The 16,279-nt window shown below is 36.9% G+C and overlaps 1 protein-coding gene across 1 annotated transcript in view; it reads left to right on the top strand.

Annotated features, from left to right (window-relative positions):
• Positions 1-2,509: 2,509 nt before the first annotated feature.
• Positions 2,510-16,279, top strand: part of ex (FERM domain containing expanded) — a 154,283-nt gene continuing 140,513 nt past the window's right edge. The window contains exons 1-2 of the mRNA XM_073970429.1: positions 2,510-2,950; positions 12,521-12,913. The gene's annotated coding sequence lies outside the window, so the exon portion shown is untranslated. The remainder of the gene's footprint in view (positions 2,951-12,520; positions 12,914-16,279) is intronic.

Genomic DNA, 16,279 nt, shown 5'->3' with positions numbered 1-16,279 from the left:
TTATTTCTTGTCTCAGTTCTTCTCTCTTATTGGGGTTTGTAAGTTTTTGGACCTCAAAACGTTTTCTTACTCCCTGTGTATTGTTTCTTCTATGGTGTCTCTTCAACTTTAGTCGAATATGGGCTATGATCAGTTCGTGGTCGCTGTGTATATCTGCGCTTCGTTTTGTACGGACGCCCGTTAAGGAGCTTCTCCATTGCTTCCGGATACAAATGTGATCTATTTGGTTTTTCCTGTTTCCATCTGGCGATGTCCAAGTATATTTGTGGATATCCTTGTGCGGAAATAGCGAACCCCCTATGACGAGGTTGAAAGCTTGGCACATCGCCATAAAACGCTCTCCATGATCATTTTTTATTCCCATATCGTGTTTGCCCATTATTTGTGTTTTCAGAACCAATTTTGGCATTGAAGTCGCCAATTACTAATAACATGTCCGGACTAGGGACTTTCGCCATAGTAGCGGTCAATTGTTCGTAGAACTCGTCTTTATTTATACTCTCAGCGTCTTCTGTTGGGGCATAACAACATTGAACAATTGTAACACATTTCCTCACTGCAGTATTGAGGCGTGCCGTCAAGATCCTATCACTGATCGCGTTCCAAGATTTTAATGTATTTTTAATTCCTCTTGAGAGTATAATTCCGACTCCATTTTCCCGTCTTTCTTCTTTGCCACTGTACAAAACTAGACTTCCGTTTGCTGTTATAAACTCCCCATTTTGAATCCATCGCATTTCATTTATCCCTAGGATTCCGATGTCAAATATTTCCATTTGGGATACAACCTGCGCAAGCTTTGTGCAATCGCTTAGTGTTCTTACATTCCAAGTTCCTATTCGTGTCCTTTTCCGTGTGCCAAAGTTCGTCAACGTTACGGGTGTTGTTATTTCATTCCTTGTAGACATTTCGAAAATCGATTAAATTTCAGGTAAGTGGGTGATTGGTCGGCTGTACCCTAGAATGGTAGTGGGGCTGCCACCTTCAAGCCACCATTCTGGCTTTAATTGTATTTATTGGCTTTTCACTCCGGCGCCAATTACTCGCCGTGTCACTACGGGGATTTCTGGCAAACTCGGGAATTTGTGGCGTTTATAGCCCCCTAGACTCTCCCCCCATAGTCGCTGAGCTGTCCGCGACTGCTTATTTAATTCGCAGCTACCCAATATATCTACTGGGCTTTCCACTATCCGCAACCCGTGGACGAGTCCGTTAGCATTCAGCCATGCTTATGTTTGGTATAGCCCCCATATAAGATAACATCCCGATTTTCGGTATTTTGAGGATTTTAGCTAAAATTTTTAACCAAACTATCTGTAATTTGACATTTTAGGTTCGCAGTGGTTACGAAAGTTCTCCACCAAAAATCGTAAACATAGGTTCATGTTTTGGTATAGCACCCATATAACGGTAATTCCCGATTTTCGGTATTTTGAAGATTTTAGCTGCAATTTTTTACCGAACTAGCTGTAATTTGACATTTAAAGTTCTCAGTGGTCACGAAAATTCTCCACAAAAAATCGTCAACATAGGTCAATGTTTTGGTATAGCTCCCATGTAACTGTACCACCTGATATCAGGTTTTTGACGTTTTCAGTCACATTTTCAAAACCAATTATCTCTAACTTGACATTTAGGGTTCCTAGCAATCACCAAAAATTATGGGCATAGGTCCATGTTTTGGTATGGACTCCATATAACGATACATCCCGATATTCGGTATTTTGAAGATTTTAGCTAAAATTTTTAACCGAAATATCTGTAATTTGACATTTGAGGTTATCAGTGACGACGAAACTTCTCCACCAAAAATCATCAACATTGGCCCATGTTTTGGTATAGCCCTCATATAACGGTACCTCCCGATTTTCGGTATTTTGAGGATTTTAGATACAATTTTTAACCGAACTAACTGTAATTTGACATTTGAGGTTATCAATGGCCACGAACCTTATGTACATATGTTTTTTTTACTTATGTATGTTTTCAATGCCACTGTGCATTTGGAGAGATGGACGACGGTACAACAACCATTCATATGAATGAAAAAAAACTCGCGAGTATCTTGAAGATACAATGCCAATAGCAGCAGCAGTAATAATACTAACAACAACAACAGCAACTACACATAGCGAGCGATTCAACAGATTGCAAAGTGAACCGAAATCCAAAACTGCAACAACAATACAAACTAGGAACGGCAACAAATGAACAACAAAAATAAAAAGACAAGAAAAAATTGAGAAAAAGAAAAAAAAAACGTTAAGCGAATGGAATGAATCTCTGATGGAATTTTTCTGTACTAAGCTGGAGCTACAATAATGCTATGTGGTGCTAGTGCTGCTGCCAGCAGGCTCGTTATGTATGATGATGTTGATGGTGGTGTTGCTGCTGCGCTGGTTTGGCTTTGACTGTGAGGCCCGAGCCTCCTCTGGCTAAGTGGCTGGCTGGCTGACTTGACGATGGTTGGGTTGGTTGTGTGGTTCGTTGTCTTGCTATGGCCAAGTTGTATTGAGTTGAGGAAAAACCGAATCGTGTGTGGACACCAGAGTTTAGTTTAGTTTACGGTGCTGAGCGAAGCGGTTGAATTTTGATTTGGGAAAAAATCGTTGAAATCGTTCAGAGTTTTATTTTTGCCTCTCTTTTTTTGATGATTGGTTTTACTTGTTGTCTTTGGAAGAATTACAAAATTGAGTGAAACAAAATAGAAAAAATTATAATAAAAAATATTGAGCAGCAGCTAGCTATAAAGCTATTTTTTCCAAAAGCGAATAATTAAAATAAAACGGTTCAAAAAAATATTCAAGTGGATACGGACGGGTTTTAACGAATTTTAAATATTAAAAGAAAATAAATACAAAAAATGCGAAACAAATGAAAAGAAAATAATGGAAATGTTTCTTGACTAAACGAAATGTTTAACGTTTTTACTAATTTTAAGAAATTAAAGGTGATTACATATTTTTATTAATGTTTATGTGAATTTACAAACAACAACAAAATGAAAACATATTAAAAAAATGAAAACTCAGTGTTGCCTGATTTTTGTAAAAATATTGTATTTTTATTGGAAAAATAATTTTAAAATTTTAATTTTTGCCATCTCTCCATGATTTATTTTGTGGACAAAGAGCGGCAAACAGTGCAAGAGAGAAAAATAATCACTCGAATAACAAAAAAAAAGAATGAAAAAAAAACAAGATCAAGAAACAGAAGAAAAAAACAACAGCCAGCAACAACCAACGAACGAGAGTAACAAAAATTGTGCGACAACAACAAAATGCATGACATTCTTTGTTACAACAACAAAAATAGCAATAACAACAACAGCTTTGGCGACGATTATAATACACAGTGCACAACAAAAATTCCAGCACACACAGATACTTAATAGCCAACCGAACGAACGACCAACAAACCAGCCAAACACTCACACACACCCATAGCGCACGACGAAACGCTACAACACAACATCAGTAGTGGGATTCTGTAACTCATTTTTGCTGTTATCGATAATTGTCGGTAAAATTACAATGCTTATAATTTCGATAATTAACGACATTTTTCGGTAAGTTAACGATGAATAAAAAGTAGTCGCTAGCCTCTACCGACAAAAACAGTGATGCCAACTTTTCTTTATGTTTTTAGTCACGATTTTGCGATTTCATTTTACCGATTTTTGTCGGTAACAGCAAAAATGAGTTACAGAATCCCACTACAGGTTATTGCCGTAAATGAACGACAACAACAGCAACAACAATAAAAACATAGAACCCCCTCTGGAGAAAAAAATCAACAACAGCAAAACAAAAAAGAAAAATACGAAACAGAGAAAAGAAACAGAAAAAAATAATAAAACTATGTGAATGTGAAGAGGCCAATGAAACTCAGTTCATAAAAATATCTGAACGATAACCAAAAAGAGGCCCAACAAATACACACAAGCAAAAGAATCTGTTAGTTTGCCCCTCGGTCGCTCTCTCACTCTCCGTTAATGACACTGTTCAGTTCTCTAGTTGCCACTTATCTATCTCAACGAACGCTCCCAACACAAGCAACAACAACACAAAACACTGTGTGTGTATTTTTGTGGGGATACGCGTGCTCTTGGTGATCTTTTAACATAAAAATTTCAAAGCGCACACAACCAATAACACCCACCACCCTCTTTGTCATCGACCATGTTTTTGAAATGCTCCCCTCTCTCTCTCCCACACTTTTTCTTATACCCAACTCAATAAATACTTCTTAACAAGGAGAGAGTTTTATAATAAAGTGTTTTAGGAAAACAAAACGAATCGATAAAATTATTAAATATTAATGGAAATTATAATAAAAATCAATAAAAATGTGAAATAATAAACAGTGAAAACGATATTAAAAAAAAAGAAATTGGCTCGTGTTTGTTTTTGAGAAATGTAATAAAAATTCCAAAGAAAAAATAACTTCATTTGACAAAAATCTTTAAAAAAATACTCTAAAAATTTTAAGAAAAAATAATATTTATATAAAAATAAAATTTAAAAAATCAATATTTGAAAAAATTATAAAGAACATATTTTTCGTTCCAAATTTTTATACAACAAGAATCCAGCCCCAGTTAGTATTTTAAAAACAAAAAAAATCGTATATGAATATTTTCCTTCATATTAAAAATTGATCAAAAGAAATTCTTGAACAGTGTCACGGAAAAATAGTGATGATTTTGAAAAACAAAAATATACAACAAAATACACAAATTCTGAGGGAGGTATAATTTTTCCCCCTGATAGACGTATACCACATACCTATGGGTTTGATTTTTTTATTTCGATTTATTTGGAATTAATTTAGGTATGCCTAAAAGAAAAATAATTGAAAATTGAACTAAATTTATTTTTATATGTATATTGAATTAAAATTGAATTTATTTATTGAAGTGAATGCTTAGTATTTTTTAGGGGTTACCTCTACTTATCACTTTCAACAAATCGAAAAAAAAACAAGTAAAAAAGTATCAGTCGGCCTTGCCGACAGAGATATACCCTCAGCATATTTGAATTGGAACTTTAATCTACGGACAGAACGAATATATTTAGGGTCTTTTCAGAAATTTGTGGCACTTTTTGGACACTTGCCGACAAAAACGTGGATTAGGATTAAAGGAAATGAACCGACATAGTGCATTACGGAAGTGGATCCTATTTTAAGAGCCATATCTTTTCGATAGATATCGCACCCACTAGTCATTTCAGTGGGTTATCGTACACCTGTTGGACCAGTATGCCAGGAAGCATGGACTTGTCCCCGGAAAACATAATATGGCTGTACATCATCGGTATAAATTTCCAAAGGATCTCCGAACAGACCCTAAACTACACTTGGACACAATTGTTGAATTTTGTGGGGGAGGTATCCTAAGAAGAGGACCGATATGGGCCATTTTAAAAGTTAAACTAAGTTAAACTACACTAATTTTGGACCAAATTGGTCTATCACTTCGAGAGTTATTATGCTCTCCAACTACTACATATGGTGCTACAAGGGGTTTTTACAACTTTCGGGCTGTTTTCCCAAGAAGTATAGACTTGCCACTGAAAAAAATTTTACCGTTGTAATTGAGTCAGCGATTGCAAGTTGCTTCATCAGAAATCAAAGTTAGTCAAGAGCTGGTCTTAGTGAACTTATCCGATATTTTGTGTGGGAGGTACCCGAAGGAATGGACAAATATAGTCCATATTCAAACCTGATCTATATCTGGTAGATATATTAGGATGCGTAAAGTATGGACCAAATCGGCCCGTCCCTTCAAGAGTCATCGTGCGTACAATTTTTCCGAACATTTTTGAATTTTTGTGGGGGAGGTACCTGAAGTAGTGAACCGATATGGCTTCTCTTCGAACTTAAACTAAGTTTGGACAAAATATTATGAAGACCAAATTTCGGATCGAATTGGCAGATCCGTTCGAGAGTTATCTTGCGCTCCAACCACTACACACGGTGTCATAGGGGTTTTTTGAACCTTTCAGGCTATTTTCTCAGGAAGTAGGGTTTTGCCCCTGATGAAAATTTTACCGCCGTATGGGGGCCGTGAATACAAGTTGCTAAAACAAAAATCAAAGCGATTCGAGCGATGGCCCTAAACTGAACTTTTCCGAAATTTTGTGTGGGAGGTACCCGAAGGAGTGGGCCGATTGAGTCCATATTGAAACCTTATCTAAGTCTGGTACCAGTTTCACGATGTGCAAAGTATGGAGCAAATCGGTTACTCCCTTTAGAAGTTATCGTGCGCACAAATTTTCGGAACATTTTCGAACTTTTGTGTGGGAGGTACCGGAAGGAGTGGACCGATATAGCCCATCTTCGAACTTAAACTAAGTTTGGGCAAAATATTACGAAAGCCAAAATTTGAACCGAATCGGTTCATCCCTTCGAGAGTTATCGTACGCTCCAGCCAGACAGACAGACAATGAGGCACATTTTGTCCGTATGAAAGTGTATATACCCTTCATAGCCTAAAGGCAGAGGGTATAACAAATTTATTGGCCTATAGTCAAAATAGACATTGAAATAGCAAAAATTCCGGAACAAATTTCCTTTAGCAGCACCTGGCGGAAAAATTCGGCTTTTTCACTACATGTAGTTCTTTTGGTCCTGATTCCAACGGTGTATAACATTTGTTCCGGAAATGTATACTCCCCGAGATAAAGGCCTCGAAAGTTCTTCTATGGAGAGGTGCTAATCTCGGGAATGGTAACAGAATTTCTTTAAAATTGTAAATTTTTCCCCTAAGTAGCCGGCCTTCGGATGGGGATTTAAGACTTTCTCTTATGGACAGGTGCAAATCTCGGGTATGGGAACAAAATACGTTTCCGGGACAAAAATTATACATCGTTGGAGTTAGAATAGAAAGCGCTACCTGTGGTGAAAAAATTGTCTTCCTACCTTAGGTGCCGCTAAAGGAAATTTAAGCCAAAATCCCCACAAAGCTGAATTTTGGCGGAGAGCTAGGGTTTGCCATTAGAAGCAATGTCCTAAAAGTCCTAATTAATTCCATCTGTGCAAAACTAGTTATTCGGGCCACAGGTCAAAAATTATGGATTTTTTAGGTTTTCGTGAAACGGGTGGGTCTAATGAAAAAGTAACTAGAGCGAATATTGTATAAATACTCACATATTCAGGTAAAACAGCTAAAATCACCGGAGTAACCGGGTCTGTCCCCCAAAAAATATATGTTTCCTTAAAGAGCGAAATTATATATACGTGTTTAGTAGATTTATTCCATGTTAGAGTAATTTTATGCAAAATAGTCCATTTAACCCACATGTTTAATCGAAAGCCCAACGGGAACGACCCCAACGAAAAGTCTCCGATTTTTGAGTTGTTGTCAAAAGGTAGGGTTTGTTCCTCTGATTACGAAACTGTATAATTTTTCATGGGCGGCGAATCCGGTTCGCCGGTCATATGACCGGAAAGGCCAGATTTAAAATCGGTTCTACTGAACTGATTACTGCAAAGTGGGCATCGTTTGAAAGGTTATGGAAATACCTAACACAGGGAATTGTTATTTTAACCGGCCCGCCGCATGATGTTCCTACGCAGCTTACCTCTTTGCATGTGTAATTATACCCTCAGCAATTATCCTAACGAGGGTATATACACTTTCATACGGGCAAAATGTGCCTCATTGAAATAATGGTTTTAGACCCCAAGTATGTTTGGACGAAATGTGTTTCAGACAATTTGGAGTCGATTGAGCAATGTCCGTCCGTCTGTCTGTCTGTCTGGCTGGAGCGCACGATAACTCTCGAAGGGATGATTCGATTCGGTTCAAATTTTGGCTTTCGTAATATTTTGCCCAAACTTAGTTTAAGTTCGAAGATGGGTTATATCGGTTCAGTCCTTCCGGTACCTCCCTCACAAAAGTACGAAAATGTTCGGAAAATTTGTGCGCACAATAACTCTTGAAGGGAGTTACCGATTTGGTCCATACTTTGTACATCGTGAAATTTCTACTAGACTTAGATGAGGTTCTAATATGGGCTCAGTCGGTCCACTCCTTCGGGTACCTACCACACAAAATTTCGGAAAAGTTCAGTTTAGGACCTGCACTCGAATCACTTTGATTTTTGTTGTAACAACTTGTATTCACTATCCCCCATACGACGGTACAAGTTTCATCAGGGGCAAGATCATACTTCCTGAGCAAATAGCCTGAAAGGTGCGAAAACCCCCTATGACACCGTGTGTAGTGGCTGGAGCGCAAGATAAATCTCGAACGATTCTTACAATTCGGTGCAAAATTTGGCCTTCGTAATATTTTGCCCAAACTTAGTTTAAGTTCGAAGATAAACTATATTGGTCCACTCCTTCAGGTACCTCCCTCACAAAAGTTCAAAAATGTTCGGAAAAATTGTGCGCACGATAACTCTTGATGGGAGTGACCGGTTTGGTGCACACTTTACACATCCTATATATCTACCAGATATAGATCAGGTTCGAATATGGACTATATTTGTCTACTCCTTCTGGTACCTCCCACACAAAATTTCGGTTAAGTTCGCTTTAAGACCTGCTCTCGAATCACTTTTATTTTTATTGAAGCGATTTGCATTCGCTACTTCCATTACGGCGATAAAAGTTGTTTCAGGACTTGCCCATATTTCTTGGGAAAACAGACCGAATGTTCCGAAAGGTGTAAAAAACCCTATGTCACCCTATGTGGTGCCCACTATAACTCTCGAACTGTTCAACCGATTAGGTCCAACATTTGGTCTTCGTCATATTTTATCCGAAACTTGAGACAATATAATATAATAATAATTGTTCCACAAACATCCCAGATGGGACAAGTGAGACTTCTCTCATATCAATGAGTGCATGCCGATTCAAATTTTTCAAGCTGTCAGTGCGTTTTGTAAACATTATTCTCTGCAAAGAGGATAGTAATGAAGTTAAGCCAATGGAGGAATACTCCAGACTTAAGCAATCACCATTGAAAATTTTAATGTCAAATTACAGCTAGTTCGGTTAAAAATTGTAGCTAAAACCCTCAAAATACTGAAAATCGGGAGGTACCGTTGTATGGGGGCTAAACCAAAAGGTGGACCTATGTTGACGATTTTTGCTGGAGAAATTTCGTGACCATTGACAACCTGCAATGACAAATTACAGCTAGTTCAGTTAAAAATTGTAGCTAAAATCCTCAAAATACTGAAAATCGGGAGGTACCGTTATATGGGGGCTGTACCAAAACGTGGACCGATATAGACGATTTTTCGTGGAGAAGTTTCGTGACCACTGAGGACCTCAAATGTCAAGTAACACTTAGTTCGGTTAAAAATTGTAGCTAAAATCCTCAAAATACCGAAAATCGGGAGATACCGTTGTATGGGGGCCATACCAAAACATGGACCTATATTGACGATTTTTAGTGGAGAAGTTTCGTGGCCACTGAGAAACTCAAATGTCAAATAACAGCTAGTTCGGTTAAAAATTGTAGCTAAAATCCTCAAAATGCCGAAAATGGGGCGGTACTGTTAGATGGTGGCTATACCTACTACTGAGCTATTCGTGACTACTGAGAACCTCAAATGTCAAATTACAGCTAGTTCGGTTAAAAATTGTAGCTACAATTTTCAAAATACCGAAAATCGGGAGGTACCATTATATGGGGGCTATACCAAAACATGGACCTATGCCCATAATTTTTGGAATATAAGTTTGTTGATCACTAGGAACCCTCAGCATTTACGCTAAGGAGGGTATATACACTTTCATACGGACAATATGTGCCTCAAGGAAATAATGGTTTTAGACCTCAAGTATGTTTGGACGAAATCCGTTTCAGACACTTTGGAATCGATTTAGCAATGTTCGCCTGTCTGTCTGGCTGGTTGGAGCGCACGATAACTCTCGAACAACATTTGGCTTTTGTCCAAAGTTAGTTTAAGTTCGAAGATGGGCCATATCGGACCACTCCCTCGTGTACCTCTACCACAAAATTTAAATTTTTTTTGCAAGAATTTTGTGCCCGATAAGTTTCGTAGGGATTAACCGATTTAGTCCATATTTTGAACATCGTAATATTTCTACCAGACATAGATACAGTTCGAATATGGACTATATCGGTTCACTCCTACGGGTACCTCTGACACAAAACTTCGGAAAAGTGCAGTTCAAGACCTCCTCTCGAATCCTTTTGATTTTGTTGTAACAACTTTTTTTCGCTGTCCCCATTACGACGGTGCAAGTTTTTTCAGGGGCAAGTCTATACTTCCTGAGAAAATGGCCTGAAAGCTGTAAAAAAACCGCTGTGGTACAATGTGTTGTTGATGGAACGCCCGGTAACTCTCAAACGGATCCCAAATTTGGCATTCGTTATATTTTGCCCAAATGGTGCGCACGATAACTCTCAAAGGCAGTAACCGATTTGGTCCATACTTTGGACATCGTAATATACGAGACATATATCAGGTTAGAATATGGACTATATATGGCAACTCCAACACAAAATTTCCGGAAAGTGCAGCTTAGGACCTCCACTCGAATAATTTTGATTTTTCTTGCAACAGGTTTCACTCAAGGTCCCTATTACAATGGTTCAAGTTGTTTTCATTGGCAAGTCCATACTTCTTGAGAAAATGACTCGAAAACTGTAAAACAACCCCAACGGCCAGCATGTGCAGTGGTTGGTGGTGGCACGACAACTCTCGAACTGAATACTGCATTGGTCCACACTTTGCATATCGTAATATTTCTTGAATATTATATCAAATTTGAAGATGGTGCTTATAGGTATACTTCTTCCGGTACCTCCTCCTAAAATGGTAAGCGCAATATCTCATAAACGAAGCAACCGAGTTGGTCCAAACTTCGGATCTCGCAATATTTTGTCCAAGTTTAGTTTATCTTCTGTTGATTCCTTAGGGTACCACCAACACAAATGTTCAACATTTTTGTTTAAGTGCCATTAAGGATCTGTGCGAGAATCCTTTGGAAATTTGTACCGAAGGTACTCCTAGTAGCCCTGTCTACCACGATATGATGCTTTTCGTGGGCAAGTCCTATCGAGAGGAATGACTACCAAAATAAGACCCGCTTCCAAAATGGACTATGTCGATCCATTCCTTTAGGTACCTTTCCCGCAAAACTTTTGAGCTTTAATCCAAATCCATATTTTTGTCGGCAAGTTCATACGCCCATAATTCTGAAGACCCCCTAAATACATACGTTTTTTGGGGAAAAGGTGTTTCAATTCACACATGTAGAGGGTATATCTTTGTCTGATACATATTATATATTAGGTCCCAATCAATGCTTATTTGGTCCTCTTGCGGAATTATATCAAAAAACCGTCAATAATTATTCTGCTCTAAGCCGATAAGCTAATTCTGCCTCCCTTTAACCGATGAGGTTCTGTTAACATTGGCTTAGTGGTACGGGTTTAGTGTGAAAGCTTTTCAAAATTATGCTTTCAGATTCGAAGTCCACCAAATTATATTCTATGCAAGACAAGGTCTACCTGCACCAAAACCACCTGGTTGGTGTTTATTAGCTCTAGGTCTTTGTTCTCGACCACTGGCACTGCTGGCATTATTACAATAATTTAAATGTCCCACTCCGTTGTCACGTGATCCATTGTGCAATATTTAATAAAAGTAACCTTTACACCGGTAATTATTGGAAATTAGTATCAATTATATAACTTAATACCCACCCGCATACCTTTGAAACAAATAAAAACGGTGCTCCCTACCTTAACCCAAATATAAAAAGGCAAAAAAAAAACGAAAACATTAAAAAATGTGTTAATTTTTAATGAGTTAATTTCAAAAATATGCGGTATTTATTTTATTATGCGTCACAAAACTAAAAAAACTGTGTTTTGACGTAGGCCCGCCTGGCTGACTTATGACAAATATATGAGAAATTTTATATCATGACTGGCTGACGACTGTGACGATGAAAAACATGACGGAGCTGATGACGATGATGAAAACCTGGTGCTGGCTGACGGTGTGGTTTACGTTACGTTACGATGTGTGAGAGGTGCTGGAGGGGTCTAAAGTATCTTCTGGTATCTGTGTGTCTGTGATTTTTTGCAAATTTTCACAAAAATAAACAAAAAAAGCAAATAAAGAAAACTACAATGTGAATAACAAAAGAAAGAGAAAAATAATAATGTAAAAAAACTAAAACAGTAAAACAAATGGAGTCAACAGAAAAACAAAAAAACAACAAAAGTGTAAATTCAGCAAAAAATTTTAAAAGTGTGGTTGAGACAAACAGTGAAAAAATGTGCTTCAAAATTGTTGAAAAACACAATAAAAACAAATGCCAAGAAACAAAAAAAAAACAAATTGTGACTGCAAAGTTGGTCTTCAAATAATCCCGGAAAGAACATTTATATAAAGAAAGCTTGTTGCCGGTTAAAAATACAATAACAAACTAATTCTTGATTTATATTTATTATTCGCCCGAATTTTCTTTAAATAAAATATTTGTAATGCCTTTTTTAATTTGTTTATTTTATTTTCAGTGTGCGTAATTTTTGTGAATTTCAAAACAAATCAAAAGAAATCTTTGTAAACGCAGCAATAACAGAAAAATAAAACAAGAAATAAATATTCATATATAAAAACAACAACAAAAAACAACAACAACAAAACAACAACAAAACTAATAACGAAATATACGAAAAACAAAACAACAAATAATACTGTAAACGCTCCGGAATTTCAATTCAATTCAATATTCAACATCAACGCAACGCAAAAATTCAACATTCGATTGTGGATACACCATCACCATTCAATTCTGTTTATTTTTACACACAAAAATATTATTAACATTTTGGGGATTATGTTTGTTTCATCAATAAAATGTTTGTATAATTCTATGCAAACTAGTGCTGTATTTGGCACTGAGTAAGGTAAGTCTATTGAATTTGCTTGAATATTAGACATTTTTAGAATAATGTAACAAATATATATAACTTGAATATTTGTAAAAATAATTAAGATATTTTATAGAGCCTGAAATAGTTTATATAGAAAACTATGTATTTGCCTCATCCATAGGATAGTGTGAAATTGTTTCGCAGGGATCTGCAGAAAATATTTTTCTTAAGTGTCTGAGTAATTGTTGTATTGTATAGAAAAAATTCTTCCTCAGGTGTCCGAGTATTTTTTTTTTTTTTTTTTTTTTGAGAAAAGACATCTTCAGAAAAATGAGCATTTTTTCAGTGAAGAAAAGTCATCTCCTGGTGCCTCAAGAATTTGTATATATGGAAAAAAATATCCTCAAACATCTCATAAAAAAATTCTCAGCCAAAAGTGTTTCTGGGGTCACAGGATTTTTTTTTTGTTTTTACAATTTTTTTCTTTAGGGGTTTATGTTATTTTCTGTAGAGAAATGTCCTCCTGTAGGAAAAGAATGAAAATAACATAAAACCTTAAAGAAAAATGTTTCAAAAATATTAAAAAAAAATCCTGTGACCCCAGAAACACATTTGTCTGAAGATTTTAAGAAAATTTATTCAAAATAAAAAAACGTTATAAGGTGTCTAGGATTTTTGTTCAATAGAAAAAAACCTTCCTCAGTTTTTCTAAAGGAGAAAGTCTTCCTTAGGTGTAAGAGTATGTTTTTACTATAGAAAAAACTCCTCCGTCTGAGAATAATTTTCCTATAGAAAAAGTCTTTCTCATATGATCAAGGATTTTTATTCATAAAAAAGTTATTCTGAGGTGTCTGAATTTTTGTTTTCAATTGAAAGAAAACGTTCTCATGTACCTGGGAATTTTTTCTGTAGAATTTCTTCTTCCTCAGTAGTGCGATTATCTAACACATTTGTTGAGTTACCGACAATTGTCGGTAAAATTAAAATGCTTATAATTTTAGTAATTACCGACGTTTTTCGGTAAGCCAGCGACGAATAAAAAGCTGTCGTAAAGTTCTACCGATAGCAAGAGAGTTGTCAATTTTATTTGAACTTTTCATTCATAATTTTTCGTTTTAATTTTATCCATTTTGTCGGTAACTCAAAAAATGAGAGAACCGCACTACAGGTGTCTGAAGATTTTTTCTATTGAAATGTCTCCCTCAAGTGTCTGAGGATTTCTTCTATAGAAAAATTTCTTCCTCGGATGTTTCAGGATTTTTTCTACAGAAAAAAAGTCTTCCTCAATTGTCTAAGGTTTTTTCTTTATAGAACAAAGTCTTCTTCAGGTGTGTGAGGATTTGTTTTCAATAGCAAAAAAATCTGCTTCATGTACCTGAGGAATTTATTTTCTATAGAAAATATTTTCCTCTCATGTCTAAAGAAGTTTTTCCTCAGGAGTTTTTCTAAAGAAAAGTCTTCCTTAGTCTGACGATTTGTTTCTATAATAGACAAGTAAAAAAGTATCAGTCGGATTTGCCGACAGGGATATACCCTCAGCCTGTGCAAATTGAAACACTTTTTTCACAAAAAACTTATGTATTTAGGGGATTTCAAAATTTTGGTCCTATGAACCGACAAAAATGTTGATTATGATTAGAGTTCAAAAATTTTGCGGAAAACGTACTTAAAGGAATGGACCGACATAGACCATGGCGGTGCCATAGGGGGTTTTTACACCCTTCGAGCTGTTTTCTCAAGAAGTATGGACTTGCCCCTGAAACAACTTTTACCATCGTAATTGAGGCAGGTAATGTAAGTTCAAAGTGATTCAATAGCAGGTCTTAAAGTAAACTTGTCCAAAATTTTGTGTTGGAGGTACGGGATGGAGTGGACAAATGTAGTCCATATTCGAACCTGATCTATATATGGTATATATTATGAGACTGTGTAAAGTATGGACCAAATCGGTCACTCCCATCAAGAGTTATCGTGCGCACAATTTTTCCGAATATTTTTGAACTCCTGTGGGGTAGGACCTGAAGAAGTGGGCCGATATGGCTTATCTACGAACTTAAAGTAATTTTGGAAACAATATTACGAAGGCCAAATTTTTGGCCGGAATCGGCATTTCCGTTCGAGAATTATCTTGCGCCTCCACCCATAAACATGGTGTCATAGGGTTTGGTTTTCAACTTTCAGGCTATTTTTTCAGGAAGTATGAACTTGCCCTTGAGGATACTTGTACCTTCGTATAGTCGACAGTGAATACAAAAACCAAGGCGATTCGAGAGCAGGTCCTAAACTGAACTTTTCCGAAATTTTGTGTGGAAGGTACTCGAAGGAGTTTACCGATAGAGTCCATATTGGAACCTCATCTAAGTCTGGTAGAAATTTCATAATGTGCGATGTGTGGACCAAATCGGTTACTCCCTTCAAGAGTTATCGTACTCACAAATTTTCCGAACATTTTCTAACTTTTGTGGGGGAGGTACCGGAAGGAGTGGACCGATATAATCCATCTTTGAACTTGAAATAAGTTTGGACAAAATATTACGAAAGCCAAATTTTGGACCGAATCGGCAGATCCGTTCGAGAGTTATCTTGCGCTCCAACCACTACACACGGTGTCATAGGGTTTTTTGTAACTTTCAGGCTATTTTCTCAGGAAGTATGGACTTGCCCCTAATGAAACTTACAGCGTCGTATAGAGGACAGCGAATACAACTTGCGTAAACAAAAATCAAAGCGATTCGAGACCAGGTCCTAAACTGAACTTTTCCGAAATTTTGTGCGGAAGGTACCCGAAGGAGTGGACCGATTGAGTCCATATTGGAACCTCATCTAAGTTTGGTAGGAATTACACGATGTGCAAAGTATGGACCAAATCGGTTATTCCCTACAAGAGTTATTGTGCGCACAAGTTTGGCGACAATTTTTGAACATTTGTGGGGGAGGTACCTGAAGGAGTAGACCTATATGGCCCATCTTCGAACTTAAATCGAATCTGGACAAAATATGTCGATACCCAAAATTTGAACGAATCGATTGATCCGTTCGAGAGTTATCGTGCGCACCAGCCTGCCAGACAGACAGACAGACGGACGGACATTGCTAGATCTACTAAAATTTGTCTGAAACGGATATCGTACAAACATACTTAGGGTCTAAAACCATTATTTCGATGAGGCACATTTTTGGTCGTATCAAAGTGCAAATACCCTCTTTAGCCTAAAGGCTGAGGGTATAAAAATCTTCCTCGGGGGTCTGAGGAATTATTTCTATAGAAAAATCTCTTCCTCAGGTGTCTGAGTATTTTTTCCACAGAAAAATTTCTTCCTCAGATGACTGAGGAATTTTTTCTATAGAAAAATATCTTCCTCAGTTGTCTGAAGATTTTTTCCTACTGACTGAGAATTT

Source organism: Musca autumnalis, unplaced genomic scaffold (genome assembly GCF_047663935.1).
Source record: "Musca autumnalis isolate F117 unplaced genomic scaffold, ASM4766393v1 scaffold_2, whole genome shotgun sequence".
Classification (NCBI taxonomy): domain Eukaryota; kingdom Metazoa; phylum Arthropoda; class Insecta; order Diptera; family Muscidae; genus Musca; species Musca autumnalis.
This window is presented reverse-complemented; position numbering and strand designations above follow the sequence as displayed.